Below are 18,082 nucleotides of genomic sequence, written 5' to 3'. Positions count from 1 at the left end.
GCAAGCATTCTTCGGCGAGCTCCCGCGCTCCGTCACGGGAAAAGTGTCATGCCATGTATACGTAGAAAAATGCCTAATTTGCAAAGATAAGACATTTAATCCTTACGATAGTGTAAGTGTAAATGAGAGGTAGCTTGTAAGCCATCTGGAACAATTTAAAGCACAAAAAATGAAATAAACAGAGAATGCCAGTAGAGATACTTTAGGGATCCTTAGAAAATACATGGATACGGTCATAGTAGGGTTGGCCATCTGAAATTTCGGGCAGGGTCAACGTAAATTTTAGGGCTGGTACAACTGGAACTTGTAGGTTGGACCACTAAAGTCAATGGGTTGGCCAACTTAAATTAGGAGGTGGGCCAACCTTAAATTTGGGGCCAGGACAACTTGAAATTTGAACGTGGGCCTATTGAAATTTCGGGGTGGGCCAAGCTGAAGCCTGGGGATAGGCCGCTTGAAATTTGAGAGGGAGCCAACTTCAATGGGCGGGTGGGCCAACTTGAAATTTGAACGTGGGCCAAGTGAAATTTCGGGGTGGGCCAAGGTGAAACCTGCGGAAGGGGTAACTGAAATTTGAGGAGGAGCCAACTTAAATTAGGGGGTGGGCCAACTTAATATTTGAGGGTGACCCAATTTAAAATTAGGAGTCGGCCGACTTAGATCTGGGGGGTGGGCCAACTTAAATTTGGAGGTGGGCCAGCTTAAAATTTGGGTGTGGGCCAACTTGAGATTTTGGCGTGGCCCAATGTCCAATTGAACGCTGCTGAGCGTCCTTCGAGTTATGCACACCTCTCGGACAGGCCAGCGCGTTGAGTCACTTTGCGCGTTTTTATTAGGCCTTACCAAGGCGCAATCAGAAAGCAGGTGAGAGCTTGCATGGAGAAGAGGCTCAGCGAGGGTAAGATGGTCTCAGGGCGCCACACTCTGCCTTCACGCAACGCCTCACGTGGTACTACGGCAGCTGGCGTTCCCTTTCGATCGCTATCTCCGTTGAGGCACGCTTGTGCCCGGCGTTCCGGCTGAATTGGTACGACTGAAATGAAGAGACTGGATGCGTCGAGAGAATCTGACAATTTTCTACTAAAGCCTAAGCATTGTTTCTCACCGGAAAGGCCACGGCTAGACGCGCATAAGCTAGGAGAAGGAAGTACGCAAAACTAAGCTAAAACAAAGTCACAGCTGAGTCAAATAATGCTTACGCATTAGTAGACAAGTCTCAGAATTTTCGTTGCTTTTTTTCGCTCTCGGTGAGTTGGATCATTACGAATTTATATTAATAGGCGCATTCGCCCTAAGGGAGAAGTATTCCCAACAACGGCAGTGCGTAGCGGTGGGCGAGATAAACGCTTATTCGCCTGTGTCATAAAGATGCCCTCGGCGACAAGTTTGGCACCCGCAGCATCCAAAACACGTGTTCAAGGAAACTGTTTGAACGTAGCTTTACATCCCAGTGGCATATACCACGCGTCTCACAAAGCCGGCGTGATGAGCGCTGCGACCGGCGGTACAAGTGACGCGCGCTGATGGTGCGTGAGAAGCATTCGGCTGAACGATGCCGATGTTCGTATCTTTATAAAGGTATGTACAAACCACGGACTATGAGTACAAATGTAAGCGAGCAGCCCGAGCAAACAAATGAGTGAAGGAACAACACCTCCCTTCTAATCCACCAAGGATTCTCGGCCGGCATATGGCCTAGGATTGGCTGGCGACCACGGGGTAGCAAGCGAGACCTGCGACCATGGAGGAATTCGGAAAAAAATATAGGGTGGAGCATTACGTCACGCAGACAGCCTTGGAAAGCGAATGCTCCATGAAGCCACAGTGGTGGCCCACCACGTGCACTCTTGCGTCGAGATCACTGAGCAAGGATCCAGATTTGCTCAGACGTTTGCTTCGATTAGCTATGCCAGTAGTTATTCGGTGCGCGTTTTGTTCGGCTGCCCTGCCGTGGCTCTGCCTGCATAGTGGGAAAGCTAAAGCGCACTTTGGAGTGCGATAACGTGCTGCGCGGACAGCTTTGGCTTCAATCGCTTTGCGGTATGCTATCTCCTAATTTTTTTCCGTCTTCCATGCGTGCGGTGAACGAGAGTGTGAACGAGTGAGCGACAGCCTCTCCTACTCCTCGCTCCTGCCGATCCCTGCCAGTCGCTTGTCCGAATGCAGATGCCGTATTCCACGTCATTCTACGACGAATAAGCGAGAGAGTGAGCTATCAAAGCGACAGTGCGCCCTTATTCATCTTCTTCCCGCCCATTCGTCTGCACAAGCGTTCACGCGCCATGATCTCCTCATCCCCCACTCCAACCCCCTTCCTACCTTGACAACTTGATTGACGGATAGCCCGCGCGCTTTGCGTCGGCTTGCTTCCTCGCCTTCCCTCGCTGACACCCGACTACCGTCGTACCTCCAAGCTACCACAAAAACAAAGAAAAGTGCCAAAATATTTTAATGAGCTGTCTGCCTAATAGTGCTAATATTACGCTGATCAATATATCTCCAGCACTTATTCATTTTAAATACTTTTTGCTCAAACGAATATGAGCACTACTGTGACATGCAAATGGCTGGAAAAGAGCGACTGTAATATTTGTGCGCACAACGCACATGAAAGAGCGAGAGAGAGATAGAGAGAAGCCGCTATCCGCGCTAGTGGCGTACGGACGTGCCCTCATCGAGCTCCCATAAAATTATACAAGCACGGCGCCTGCCACCAAGGGACAACATGACCAATCTGCTCCGGTTTGCGCGGACGTCCTCTTTGTTGGACGAGGAACACTGAAACCACGAAAAATTGAAGCCATACCACGCTATGAAGGTGGTCGGACACCGAAGCTGTAAACTTCATTTCGAAGGATTACGCATTGCGAGGTAGCTTGACCTTATTCACGTGAAGTCATTGACATGCGCTTTACCTAATTATGAGCCTAAGAAGTTTCAATGGTGTGCGCAGCTACTTTGTGCACCTACAAAGAGTGGACCAGAGAGAACACCCATTAGCCACACTTTCGCGGCACCTCGTATGCGCGCTGCTCTGCACGAGTCCTCCATATACGTGGCCTTCGTATATCACTCTCAGCAGACGAATCAGATGCTAGCCGGGTTGATATTTTAGATAAAAAGTGTAATTATGTTATTCCCTGCTTCGTATGCTACAGTTGCCGCTTGCCGGCCAATTGGAGCCTCTGCATCCGTAATTTTCACCGGGATGTGCTTGCGGCGAAAGATATGCGCAAATGCAAACTTTTGAGTTATTTGCTTTCCCTTGCACGGTTGGTGCCGTATCAGCCGCGTATGCGTAAATTCCCAGTTGGATGCGTGGAGGCTAGCGCCACCTGCTCGTGCTCCAAAGAACCCAAGAGTGCACGTGGCGTGCGCGTTCCGCTGATTGGTTCATTTTTTTATTGCCTACGCACACAGCAGACTCATTGTGAGGTAGATTTATACGGTTTCGCTGTAAAATTGTAAGCCCCGGCGCAATCGGCCCGTTAAGCGAAGCCCGACGTAGCCATAGCAAGGCCTCACCGGGCTGTAAGTGTCTGGCTGCAAACGCATCTGCTGCGACACCAGAAGCTTCGGCTTTGTGAAGCCGCGCTGAGCAACGCTGAGCACCACCCGCGCTGTAGGCATCAGCCTACAGCGCGGGTGGTGCTCCGTTTTGCTTCGGCATGAAGCCCTAATGCCATGTTCACACCGGAACATTTCTGGTCGGTGACATGATCGGTGATCGGAAAATCTCGTAACGCCGATTATTAGTGCGAGACCCATTTTCTTGACTGCAAGAAAAAAAAAGAAACATCGCTTGTCGCGAGCGAATCAGAACGCGCGATGCTTTCCGTTGTAAATATGCGTTCACGGTGTAAGAAGAGAAGCTCTAAAGTAAGCCTATTCGAAAATATTTTTGTTACCTTTCTGCAATGGGTCCTACACGATTGGCCAAACATATTTCAAACCTTCATCACTACAGCGACTGACAGTGGGCCATTGCCGTCAGCGCCTTCGCAGAGGGAGGGGCTGTTTGAGAACACGGGCATGATGAAAGGCATCGGAGCCAGTTACGGCAGAAGACAACGAAGGTGGGAGCAGTAGTGTTACGAGCGCGAGGGGCAGTATGGGAACGCTGGAATGAAGAGCGGCATCGAAGCCAGCTGTGGAAGAAGCCGGTGAACGCGGGAGCAGTGGGTATATGAGTAGACAGCGTTTTCAGGCGTCCAATACCGTTGCTGGGACATTCACTTAAGATCCGTCATGAGTATGGCGGCATGAAGGCGGCTCCACGACCAAGACGCAGTGATGGCGATAAACTGACTACAAAATAATTACATCGATGCAACGAGGAAAGCGGATGACGACGTTAGCAGTGGCACAATCGTATGACGATGACACTCATTTTCATGGCGTGACGGCGTCGAGTCGAGTGACGAAGTTAAAATGACCTCAATAAAATGTTTAGAAGACGTATAAGCTTCGCCTTTCAGAGTAGAACGCGATAGCATTCAAAGATCCCTGACTGCTTCTCACGCTTCCTGGCAACGGCAGCGTATGTAACCGTGATGTTTACAGGGAAACGCTCGCGGTAAACGCTATGCGCGAAGGCGGGTGTTCTGGTAGAAACGTGGCCTCTTGCAGGGGTCGTGATGGTGCGGAGGCAAGCGCCATCTAGAAGTGTTTCAAGGAATCACGCGCGACGCTCCGTGGACTACGACATATTTACGGGCCGGCGTGCGCAAACGCCGGACGCCGTTTCCAGTCTATGCATTGTAGAAACGCTGAGAAATGGTTTGTTTGAGTTTTCGTGTAATAGAATTATGTTTTATCGTGTATTCAAATTAAAATCCGAGAGCTATTATATCTGTAGGTTGTAAGCCGTACTTTAGAGTTTTTTCTCGTATTTTATCTTGAGAAATTCAGTTATTTCAGTCAATGCCTTGCATCACATGGAAGGCCTGATTATTCGTACTTCAAAAACATATTTGCCGAACGGACGTCCGACGCCAGACAGGGATGCCATCGCCATATTTTCTGTGACACAGGCTATCGCGATCGCGGCATCAGGGTCACGCCCGATATCATATCGGCCGATATGGCACCGATATGGCAACGCCCTCTATGACATCGTCATGCCATCGTCGTACTAATACGACAATGACATGACAATGGGGCGAGCATGATGGCCTGACGACAATTTTATTGTAACGATGACATGGCGACTACGGCATGACAAGGATTAGATGATGATGCTAGAGTGACGGCGATGCAACAGCCACAACGGCATCCCCAACGGCTTGCATTGCACACGCCTAGCGTCTAAGGCTTTGACAAGTTTGCTCGTTCGTTAGGTGTGAAAAGCGTGGCGACGACGGCGTGATGAAAGGGAGATGACGAAGCGTGAATGACGACAAAGGAATAACCACGAAGCCATCAAGAGGACCATACGACAGCGATTGCTTCATGACGATAGCCTGACGAGAGTTGGATGATGAAACTGGAATGACGTTGCTGCAACCACGAAAACATCAGATCGTAGTGGTGAAATATATTAAACTGGGTTCACTGCGTCTGCATGAACGGCGTGGTGACGCCAGAATGACAAAAATAAAACGACGTAGCTGGGACTACATAAATGAAATGAGCACGACAACATCCCTACGAAGGTGTGGCAGACAATGCATGGGGAATGCATGAAGAAGATGGCCTGACGACGACAGCACTTCATGTGTTGAATGATGAATCTCAAGTGACGACGATGCAAGGACCACAATGGCATCACAGCCACGAGCACATAACCAGCAGACAAATCTATTCGAACACGCGACGAACGAATGATGCGCGGCCCGGGGCCTGCCGGTAAGCGCTGAAAACGTTTCCCCATTTGTATTTTTATATGCAAGTGTTAAGTGCTGTTCAATTTCACCGAAAATATATCGTGTACCTAGGTGCGTTCAAGACGGCGTGCGTGTGTGAGATTCGGGAAACAAAATGTTAGGACCAGGAAGAATTGATGCTATATTGTGCGACCTATGATCACCTAAAAGGCGCAAAGGACGGACAAATCAGAGGATCTCTTAGGCACGTAGGACCCTCATGCCCGCACTTTCCCGTGAGAAGGTAGCCTAGCCACCTGCGGCATTTTCTTGCTGAGTTATGTCGAATGTTCGGCTGTGGTAGTCAGAAGTTGAAATCCCCCCCCCCCCTTTTAATCTACGGTGGTATATCTGAGTATGACATCCTCCAGTGTACTACATCTGCAGCCTTCGCTTGGCGCCGGACACCGACAAAAGATGCCGATAGCGAGTGGAGCTATATTAATCCAGTTACAAATCAGGAAGGCCCACTAAGCTTGAACAAAGACACACCCTCAAAAGAACAGGAATTGGCCTCCCTGTTGCAGTAGTCGGCCACAACCTCGCCAATGATATCTACCATTAACTCACGGCTCTCAGTCCCCAGCAGCTGCGGAGCACCTGTCCAAGGGGGCTTTCAGACCTGCAACACAGCCGAGCCTGCCCAGAATATCTGGGTCCGGACAGGCCGCCAATGGAAACTGACCATGTGAACCTTTATTTGCCTAACTCTGACAAGTCTGGCTAGCTTAGCAGTAATGTTTGAGGAACTATCAGACATTGTTTGGGATATCATCGGCCTTAGTGAAATTAGAACAGGCCCGGCCTATACGTTTCTGAATACCAGCCACGTCCTCTGCTATAGAAGTATCCCTGATAATAAGCAATACGGAGTAGGATTCTTAATCCATAAGGACATAGCGGGCAACATTGAAGAATTGTACAGCAATAATGAGAGGGTAGCAGTAGTCGTAATCAAACCTAATGATAGGTATAGATTAAATGTAGTACAATCATACGCTCCAACATGCTGCCACGACGATGAGGAAGTATATCAGTTTGATTAAGGTGTTGAATTAGCGATGATAAAAGTGCAAACTCCGTATACTGTAGGAATGGGCGACTTCAATGTAAAAGTGGGGAATAGGCAGGCTGGTGAACAAGCAATCGGCAACTACGGCGTCGATTCTAGGAACGCTGGAGGAGAGATGCTGGTAGAATTCGCACAAAGGAATAAGTTGAGAATATTCAACATCTTTTTCAAGAAGCGTAGCAACAGAAAATGGACCTGGAAAAGCCCTAATGGTTAAACAAGAAAGGAAATCGATTTCATACTTTCTGCCAATCCCAGCCCAGTGCAGGATGTAGAACTGATAGTTAGGGTAAAGTGCAGTGATCATAGGTTAGTGCGGACTAGGATTCACCTCAATTTTAAGAGAGAAAGAGTAAAATTGGTCAACAAGAAACATGTCAACTTAGAGGCGGTAAGGGTAAAAGCAGACAAATACAGGCTGGTACTTACAAAGAACTTTGCAGCCTTAGAACAAAGAGATGATGATTACATGTAGGTAATGAACGAAACCGTAACGAGGCTGGCTTCAGAGACAGCAACTGAAGTGGGAGGCAACGCACCAAAGCTACCAGTAGGCAAGTTCTCCCAAATAACAAAGGACCTAATAAAGCAAAGACAAAGAATGAAAGTCTCCAACTCAAAGGATAAGAGAATTCGCGGAACAGTCACAACTGATCAACAAGGCGAAAAAAAGTGATATCCGAAATTATAACGTGAGAAATACTGAAGAAGCCGTAACAAATGGACGGAGCCTGAAATCAGTGAGAAGGAAATTTGGCATAGGACAAACCAAGATGTATGCACTGAAAGATGAGCAGGGTAATATCATCAGCGATCCCGAAGGCATAATAAATGCAGCGGAACAATTTTGTACTCACTTAACAGTACCCAGAGGACTCAGGAGAACTCCATTCGAAACAATGATGAACAGGAAACGGAAACTCCTCCTATAACAAGAGATGAGCTCAGAAAGGCCTTCCAAGACATGGAACGAGGGAAAGCGGCAGGAGGCGATGGACTAACAGTCGATATATTCAAAGATGGAGGAGACAAGAATGCTTGAAAAACTGGCGGCTCTCTATACGAAATATATATCAAGTGCAAGGGTCCCAGAACACTGGAAGAAAGCAAACATTATACTAATTCACAAAAATAGAGCCACTAAAGAACCGAAAAATTATAGCCCTTTTAGCTTACTCCCAGTATTATAAAAAATATATAGCAAAATAATCTCCAATCGGATAAGGGCAACACTGGACTTTTGTCGACCAAGGGAACAGGCGGGATTCAGGAAGGGATTCTCTACAATGGATCACATGCGTGCCATTATTCAGGTAATCGAAAAATCCGCAGAGTACAATAAACCTCTCTATATGGCTTTTATAGATTACAAAAAAGCATTTGTTTCAGTAGAGATACCAGCAGTCATAGAGGCATTGCGCGATCAATGAGTACAGACCGCTTACGTGAGTACCTTTGGAAAATATCTACAGATATTCCACAGCCACCTTAATTCTACACAAGAAAAGTAGGAACGTACCTATCAAGAATGGAGTGAGACAAGTAGACACAATCTCTGCAATGCTATTCACTGCGTGTTGGGAAGAAATATTCAAGCTAATACACTGGGAGGATTTAGGAGTAAGGATCGACGGCGAATACCTCAGCAAGCTTGGGTTTGCCGATGAAATTGTTCTATTCAGCAACACTGCAGACGAGTTTCAACAAATGATTCAGGACCTTAACAGTGTAAGAGTGGGGTTGAAGATTAATATTCAGAAGACAAAGATAATAATAAATAGCCGGGCATAGGAACAAGAATTCAAGATCGCAATCAGCCTCTACAGTCTGTGAAGGAACACGTTTACCTACGTCAACTAATCACAGGCACCCCTGACCATAAGAAGGAAATTCACAGAAGAATAAAAATGGCTTGGATCGCACACAGCAGACATCGTGATGTCCTGACTTGGAGCTTACCGTTATCGCTGAAAAGGAAGGTATACAATCAGTGCATTTTACCGATGCTTACGCATGGGGCAGAGACTTGGAGAAGCTTTAGAACAAGTTAAGAAGTGCGGAAAGAGCGATGGAACGAAGAATGCTAGGCATAACTTTAAGAGGCAGAAAGAGAGGGGTTTGGATCAGAGAGCTAACGGGTATACACGACATTCTAATTGGCATGAAGAGAAACAATGGCGCTCGGTAGTTCATGTAGTGCGTACAGTAGATAACCGTTGTCCATTAGCGGGACAGAACGGGTACCAGGAGGAGGGAAGCGCAGTAGAGGACGAAGTCTAGCCGGTGCGACGAAATGAGGAAATTAGCTGGTGCTAGTTGGAATCGGTTGGCTCAGGACAGGGGTAATTGGAGATCTCGGGGAGAGGTCTTCGTCCTGCAGTGGACATAAAATTGGTTAATAATGATGATGACGAATACGATAATTTGACAACTTGGTTCTCTAAGTGGGAGTAAAAGGCGTGAAGACGACGGCATGAAAAAAGTCACATGACCAAGCTGGGATGAAGACAATGGGAACACCATGGTGGCAGGATGACCTCGAGCACATACCCAGTGAACAAAGCTGGTAGAGAACTGGTAGACAAGCTGGTAGGCCACTCGATCGGCGCAAAAGCTGATAGATAGATAGATAGATAGATAGATAGATAGATAGATAGATAGATAGATAGATAGATAGATAGATAGATAGATAGATAGATAGATAGATAGATAGATAGATAGATAGATAGATTTGTTTTGGCTTCCATAAGGAAGCTTTGTTTACACTAAAATGAATGGAAGTCAGCATTGATTATGCACGCACTAATTTATGGCCCAGGTAGCAGGCATAAAGGGGGCGGGGAACGATTCCGCAGTCGCCATTCAACATGGATTCAGTCCTCTGTATCAGTAGAGACTCAAGACGAAGGCACCAAGATGCATTTATTGCTTTCATTCATTACACACATTGATTGCGCTTATACATTTTCAGTGGCTAGCACGTCCGCTCTAGTCGAGTCAATATCCTGACCGTTCGAGAGAGAATGCGCAACAACAGAAGCGTCATGTTTCTAAATATTGCACTGGCGTTCCTTGAAATGCCTTTGAAACTTTCCACTTGCGCCGATGTACGCTTGATGACAGTCTAAATCGAATATTTGATACTGTCACGAAAAGACAAGGGAAGATGTACCCGGCGTCGGCGAGGCAGAGAGTTGTACAAGATGCCGTGCAATAACTCAAGCCTGCGTCCTCAGCTTCTACCACTTCTTATTCAACGCCCGCCTCTTACCGAGCGCGCGTTCCAGTCCCAATTTCTTTCTCAGCGCTGGCTCGTGACACCAAGCGGCATTATTCCCCCGCCAAAAGAAAGGCATTGACCCGATGCTTACTAAACTAGAAAGTAGAAGTGTGGAAGTCGTATAAAATCGGATTGGCGCCGCCTTAACGCGCGAAATACGGCTTGAGGGGAATAACATGCACTATCTCTGAGTGGTGCTGTCGACGTCAAAGCGACGCGGCACCGGCGGGAATGACCCCATAGTTCACTAACACGGCGTATCACTTTGTAGCGTCCAAGGTATCAACTAAGGAGCTTCTCAGACAACCGCTGGCGATGGACTGGAGTCCACACCCAGACTTGGTCACCTGGCTGGTACTCGACTAGCCGATGTCGAACGTTGTAGCGTCGTGCGTCTGTACTCTGCTGCTTCGTGATGTGTATGCGCGCGAGTTGACGAGCTTCCTCTGCGTGTTGAGTAAGTCGCTTGGCGTCGGAAGTAAGTGATGCGTCGGTGTCGTGAGGGAGCATAGCGTCTAGTGTGGTCTGTACCTCCCACCCGTAGACAAGACGGAACTGTGTGAATCGTGTGGGTTCCTGAATGGCGGTGTTGTACGCGAATGTAACGTACGGCAGAACTTGATCACATGTTTATGCTGGACATCCACATACATAGACAGCATGTCAGCAATGGTTTTGTTTAGCCGTTCCGTCAGTCCGTTGGTCTGCGGATGATAGGCAGCCGCCTTGCGATGCTGCGTGCAGCTCAGCTCGAATGTGTCCTCTATCAGTTGGGCTGTAAAGGCAAAGCCTCTGTCGGTGATGACATGTGATGGGGCACCATGTCTGAGGACTATGTGATCGATAAAGAACTGGGCAACTTCGCAGGCCGCGGCACGTTGTACAGCTTTCGTCTCGGTGTAGCGTGTTATATAGTCCATGGCGACTATAATCCACTTGTTTCCGCTGGCTGACAAGGGAAAGGGTCCCAGAAGATCCACGCCGATTTGATCAAACGGCGCGCTAGGTGGTGCGATGGGTTGGAGTAACACCCCACGCTTTAAATACGGCGATTTCCTGCGTTGAGACTCACGGCAGCTTTGCACGTAACGCTTCACCGTTGTAGAAAGTCAGCGCAAGTAGTACGTCTGGCGTGAAAATCCCAAGTGTCCAGACGTTGGTTCATTATGGCAGGCTAGGAGAATGTCATCACGGAGGGCGACAGGTACGACCAATAGATGCTCTTTCTCGCTGGCACTCGAGTTTTTCTTGTAGAGGACAGCCTTTCGGAGGCAGAAGGTCGAGAGACTGCGAGAAATGTGTCGTGGGATTGTAGCATTCTTGCCTTCTAGGTGATCGATGAGAGGGCGTATTTCGGCGTGCTCGCGATGCCGTATGATCAAGTCAGATGCGGTGAGGGCCCCAAGGAATGCGCCGTCTTCGTCCATGTCCTTATCACAAGTTTTGACAGGAGCGCGTGACAACGCGTCTGCATCTTCGGTGTTTGCGGCCCGATTTTTAGACGATGGTAACATCGAACTCCTGCAGACGGAGGCTCCATCGAGCAAGTCGCCCGGACGGGTCTCGTAAGTTGGCTAATCAACACAAGGAATGGTGGTCTGTCACCACCTTGAAAGGGCGGCCGTAGAGATAAGCCCAAAATTTTATTATGGCCCACACAGCCGCTAGACACTCTTTCTCGGAGGTGGAGTAGTTTATTTCGGCGCGTGAAAGGGTGCGACTGGCGTAAGCGATGACTCGCTCGACGCCTTCCCGGTGTTGAACGCGTACAGCGCCAAGACCGATGTTGTTTGCATCGGTATAAACCTCGGTGTCAGCGTCGTCGTCAAAGTGAGCGAGTACGGGTGATTCCTGCAGGCGTTGCCGTAACTCAGTGAATGCTGCGTCCTGCTCATCCGTCCAAACGAAGGGTGCGTCTTCTCGCGTGAGGCATATGAGTGGTTCGGCGATGCGCGAGAAATTAGCGATGAAGTGACGATAGTACGCACACAGATCAAGAAAGCGGCGTACTGCTTTCTTGTCACGAGGAGTCGGAAAAGCAGCAACAGCAGATGCTTTGTCTGGGTCAGGCTGGACGCCGTGGGCGTTCACGACATGCCCGAGAAACTTGAGCTCTTCGTAACCGAAGTTACATTTTTCTGGCTTTAGTGTGAGATTAGCGCAGCGGAACGCCTCAAGTACCGCCTCTAAACAGTTCAGATGTTCTTCGAAAGTCGCCGCAAACACAACGACGTCAGATAAGTATACTAAAGAGCTGTGCCACTTCAGAACCCTCAGAACAGTGTCCATCATTCGTTGGAATGTGGCCGGTGCTGAACACAGGCCGAATGGAAGTACTTTAAATTCGTACAGTCCATCCGGGGTAACAAAGGCAGTTCTTTCGCGATCTCGTTCGTCAATTTAGATTTGCCAATGTCCGCTCTTCCGATCTATGGATACAAAATACCTGGTTCGCCGCACTCGATCTAATGAATCATTGATCCGCGGAAGCGGATAAACGTCTTTTTTTGTGACGTTATTCAACTTTCTATAGTCAACGCAGAACCTAAGCGTTCTTTCTTTTTTTTTTTGACGAGGACCACCGGCGACGACCAAGGGCTTTGAGATGGTTGTATGACGTCATCGTCGAGCATTTCTTTCACTTGTGCATTAATCACGTTGCGCTCTTTCGCCGGCACGCGATAAGGCAGTTGTATGGGTGAAGAGTCGTCATACGCGATTATTCGGTGTCTGGTGATGGGCGTCTGGCATACCTTAGAAGAAGATGCGAAGCACTCCTTGAACCGAAGGAGCAACTCGCGGAGCGCTTTCTGCTTTTCCTCCGAAAGGTCTGAATTAATGTCGATATTGCTGAGTGTCTGAGCTGGGTTCTCCTTCGTCATAGACGCAAAGCATTGAGCAACGTCGGCAATGGGCTCAGCGAAAGCGATAGTAGTACGACGAAATAGGTGCCGATGTTCCTGGTTGAAGTTCGTCACGAGGAGCGCCGAAAGTCCACCTTGAAGCATAATGACACTGTGGGCTGCACATACACCATGAGTCAGCATAAGAGAGGAATTGCCCTCTGCAACAGCTTCGCCGTCACGAAGATCGTCGCATACGACCATTACCAAGACACTTGCGCGTGGTGGTACAGTTACACTGTCGGCGTAAGCCCGAAGCGCGTTGCATCGGCAATTGTCGCGGCTGGGGGGGGGGGGGTGTCTTATAGGGCTTCAGACCCACCCACCCCCCCCCCAATTTTTTTCGAGCTGTCCATGCACCGTCGATCAAAAATTCCCCCCGTCGCCAGAAATCATTGTGGATTTTGTCTAGAAAGTCATTTTCACGCTCGAAAAGGCACTTCACGACGAACACTGCGAACTCGGGCTGGATTTCGCGGCAACGCCCATGAACCGGGAGTCACATAACGCAAGCAGCCCCATCCGAGCATAGGCGTTTTGATGGCGAACTGGCTGGCCGCGGAATCACGCGCAGGCCGTGGAATCTACGGAGCTCATGGATTTCAATTTTTAAAGTTTATGGGCATAAAGTTCTCATAAACTTTTGATGCGAAACGTACATTGACATTTTCAAAGTTGCGCTTCAGATATTCGATTGCGGAAGTTTGTGGGTTTAATGTGATAAACATTTGACGCCAAAAATGCATTGATATTTTAAAGTCTTAGATCGGAAGACATAACTAGACAAGCCAAATTAACACACTACCAGTCAAGTTGATAAAAGACGCAGCTAGATCCGATGAGACAAAGCATTGTGGTGGTTCATTTATGCCGTCAAGTCGCATAAAAAAGCAAATTTTTTTTCACCTACGCCAAAGCATCTGTTTCAAGACAATAAAGCCAGCCAGGTTAACTATATATGTATACGTTCTTATTTATGTTTTATACTTTGACTTTTATTCGTGAGGACACATTGAGGCGCTTAAATTTTTTTGTTCTCGATACCCTACCTGCGGGGGCTGCCAGAGTCAGCCAGAGTCCATGCGCTTTTCTAGTGTTGCCTCGACCACCGCGCGGCGCACTTCGGTGCGCGTTGATTTTCTCTGATCGAGTGTATTTTCGGCTGGAAGAGTTTTGGACGCCTTCTGGCTAGCAGACGAGAAAAAGAAGCTATGGTTGCTTACCGCCATCACTGTGAAGACTCGATGGATTGCACCGCGTTCGCTTGAGCGCAACCTCACCGGAAAGTCTTGTCTCGCCGGTGTAGGATACCGAGCACTATGCGTATGCTTCTCGGTGGACCAAGCGTCTCGCTTTTTCTTCGATATTCATTCGGTAAGCACATTAGGTGTCCAAATTAACCATTAGATTGTGGCTAACATATCCTCCTTTGAGTTCTTTTTCTTCATTGCAGTGCTTCCACAAAAGCAAAAAACAAAGATATGTTGTTGCGGCGCAGCGAATTGTCGCATGGTGACAGTTTGTTACTTCTTTTGCGGAAAGTAATCGGCCCCGGCACGATTCAGTTGCCGAGTACTATTATCATAATATTGCGATAGCAATTATATGAACACTCCAGCCGCATTCCTGCTATCGCCGTCGCCCTCATGTTTCGTATGAAGTCTAAGGCCGATAACGTCGTGACCGCGCGACGCATGCTGTGCGTGCGAATGAAAGAGTAGAGGGGGGTGGGGTATAATGGGTGAGCTGACGATGGTGGCTCAGTCTTGTGTGCGCGAAGGAGAAAAGCGGGGAGCAAATGGGCCGCCTTCCGTGGAGTGGATGGAATGGGGGCGGGATCTAGGATTCTGTGAATCTGTAATAGGCAACATGTTTATTTGCGTTCTTTGACCCATTATATACAGTGACTTTTTCTTAGCTAGGTAGATTCATTGGCCATTTGTGCGTATATTTAAATATCTTGTTGCGAGGTTTTGTGTATACGTGCAGTGAACTGTCTTTCCAGTGACACTTTTCTGCCCTTTATCAAGCATTTGTAATAATAAAGTGAAAATCAGACATCCACCCGTTCGTAGGATTTGCTACAAAGGAAACCCATACGGGTTCCTTGAAAGAAAAGCCTCGCACTTGAAGAAAAATTCGTCCTCTTCCGGGACTCGAACCCGGGACCACCGCCTTTCCGGGGCATCCGCTCTACCATCTGAGCTAGCCAGGCTGCTAGCAGATAGTCAACAACTTTGCCAACAACTCGAATCAAAAGCAAGACTTTGGCGTAATAGTTCTGCGGAAACCCGCAAGGTGGAGAGAAGTAAATAATAAAGCGAAAATCAGACATCCACCGATTCGTAGCAATTGCTACAAAGGAAACCCATTTGCGTTCCTCGAAAGAAAAACCTTGGAGTTGAATAAAAATTCGTCCTGGTCCGGGACTCGAACCCAGGACCACCGCCTTTCCGGGGCAGCCACTCAGATGGTAAAGCTCCCTCAAGCTTCGGCTCCCCAACGGGAGCCTTGTAAAACATGTTGAACATGGCTCCCGTGGGGGAGCCGAAACGTAAATAACTATTTTAAGCCATTTTGGTCGGTGCCCATACCACTTCCTTTTAATTATGCATCATGCCGACCAGACGGGCTTCCGTCATACTCTAAACTTCACCCCCAATGAAATTGTAAAGGCTGATAAGCTGATGAGACAAGAACGGAGGATAAGCATCGATAAACTGGCAGATCATGTGAAGATCAGTCACCGTTCGGTTCACACCATAATTGATGAGCGTCTCGTTTGTGGGCTCTTGTGTGCGCAATGAATGTGCAAGATTTTGAACCACCGCCAGAAGAAGGTTCTGCGCTTCCTTGACTCATCTGATCAGGTATCACAATGAAGGTGACGACTTGTCTACAATTGTGGTCAGAAACGAACCATGATGTCCCTGCTACGAGCCTGAAACAGGACGGCAAAGCTTACAGGGGAAACATTCGAATTCACCACCCCCAAAGAAAGGAAAGGTCGTCATTTGCACTGGAAAGGTGCTGACGTTTTTTTTCGATCGTCAGGGGCCATTACTGATAAAATTTGCTAAAGCGGGAGAAACTATCAATCGTTTCCGATAATGTGAAACGCAGGATCGGCTGCGTGTCGCAATCAAGATTAAACGTCATGGAAAATTGGCGAATTAGGTAATCTTGTTCCACGACCTGGTTTATGGTGTTGGGCTGCTGAGCACGAGGTCGCGGAATGGAATCGCCGGCCATGGCGGCCACATTTCGAGGGGGGCGAAATGCGAGAATCTCGCGTACTTAGAGTTTCGTGCACGTTAAAGAACCGCAGGTGGTCGAAATTTCCGGTGTCTTCCACTACGGCGTGCCTCATAATCAGAAAGTGGTTTTAGCACGTAGAACCCTATATTTTTATTTTTCATTGTTCCCTGACAATGCCCGTCCCCAAGTCGCTGATGTGGCTAATACAAAACTGGCAAAGTTCAAGTGGGAAACGCTGCCACATCCGCCATACAGCTGAGGCCTGTCGCTTTGCGACTTCCACAATTTGGGACAAATGAAAAAAGCAGCTCAAGGGAAACAGATTGGTATCGGACGATAACGTGAAAGAATCAGTTGCAGATTTTTTGAAGCAGCAACCCAAGGAGTTTAATGAGGCGAGAATCACCCGACTCGTTACACTCTAAAAACTAAGGGAGTGCCGGGCACTCTCTTTGAGGGAGTAGCTGCTTGTCCCATATTTCACTCTCTTTTCGAGAGTAGATCGACCCTCTTTGAGAGAGAGTAGGTCAACTCCTCCTGACGGAGTTTTGTTGCTCCACCGCAAGGGATTGCTAGTACTCTTCCGCAGAGTGATAATACTCTTCCCACAGGGAGTGCTAGTACTCTTCCGCAGAGTGCTAATACTCTCCCCGCAGAGTTGATAGTACACCGCCAGACCGAGTACTTCTACTCCCCCAAACAGAGTGCTTGTACTCCTTCAGAACAGAGTGCTAGTACTCTTCCCAATACCCTCTTAGCCAAGTCCTGGTCACGCATGCAGGCAGGAAATCAGATCAAATTAGGGCCGCTGATATACTGTTCCGTAGGCGGCTCCTCAGAGACACTGGCCCGATTCCAAGCGGCCTTCAGAATAGGCGTGAGCAAAGTTATGCAGGATTTTAAAGTCATTTTTTCCTGGCTATTTGCTGCCTACCGTGAGGCGTGACTGCTCTGAAGCGGCCTATGCGTATGCGTCACGAACGCCACTGAGGAGAAAAAAAAAGCGAATTAATATCTTCGCAAATTTCACAATCAGGGGTCACACAATCTAATTAGAATACAACTGTCAAGGGAATCACATACTTATCAAGAATCACAATGCTCTATACATCATGTGAATTCGAACCCGCGTACACTCGCATTTGTACAATTCAAAACACACATCATAACCATTACACCACAGCGCCGCCACGCCCAGTCGTGTTCCTTTAGAGGTTATATATATACCAAACGTATTTGATGAATCGGCTGCGGTGGGTGGGGTTTCTCTGCAGTGTGCTGTGCTGTTGTGTACTGGAATACGTGTGCGTTTGCATCATTTCCATTCCTTGCTATGACTAACGAAGGAAGACAACGTAGACGACAACGTGAGAACTATTCATGGCTTGTCGTCACCGCAGGAAAATAACAAATGTGCCGTTCAGCTCATGATCGAGTGTTTCTCCAGTCCATGTTCTCCAAAATACGCGGATACAAAGTATTGCGCCAACCATCCACGTATGTGAATTTAATTCGCGCGTATACTGGTGAGCAACTGCGACGCCAGTACCAGGTATTTCGACGTGCCTCACGCTGCCGTGTAGGCGTTCTTTTCAAGTGCATTAGTTTGGAGTTTGGTTCAGTCCGCTGTGACCTGTTGTCCTGCATTAGCAGCGGATCGTTAGCGTTTTGAAGCGCATGCATTCCAGCATTTGGAGACTGCTTA

The sequence above is a fragment of the Dermacentor variabilis genome, chromosome 5, assembly GCF_050947875.1.
Source record: "Dermacentor variabilis isolate Ectoservices chromosome 5, ASM5094787v1, whole genome shotgun sequence".
Classification (NCBI taxonomy): Eukaryota; Metazoa; Arthropoda; class Arachnida; order Ixodida; family Ixodidae; genus Dermacentor; species Dermacentor variabilis.
This window is presented reverse-complemented; position numbering follows the sequence as displayed.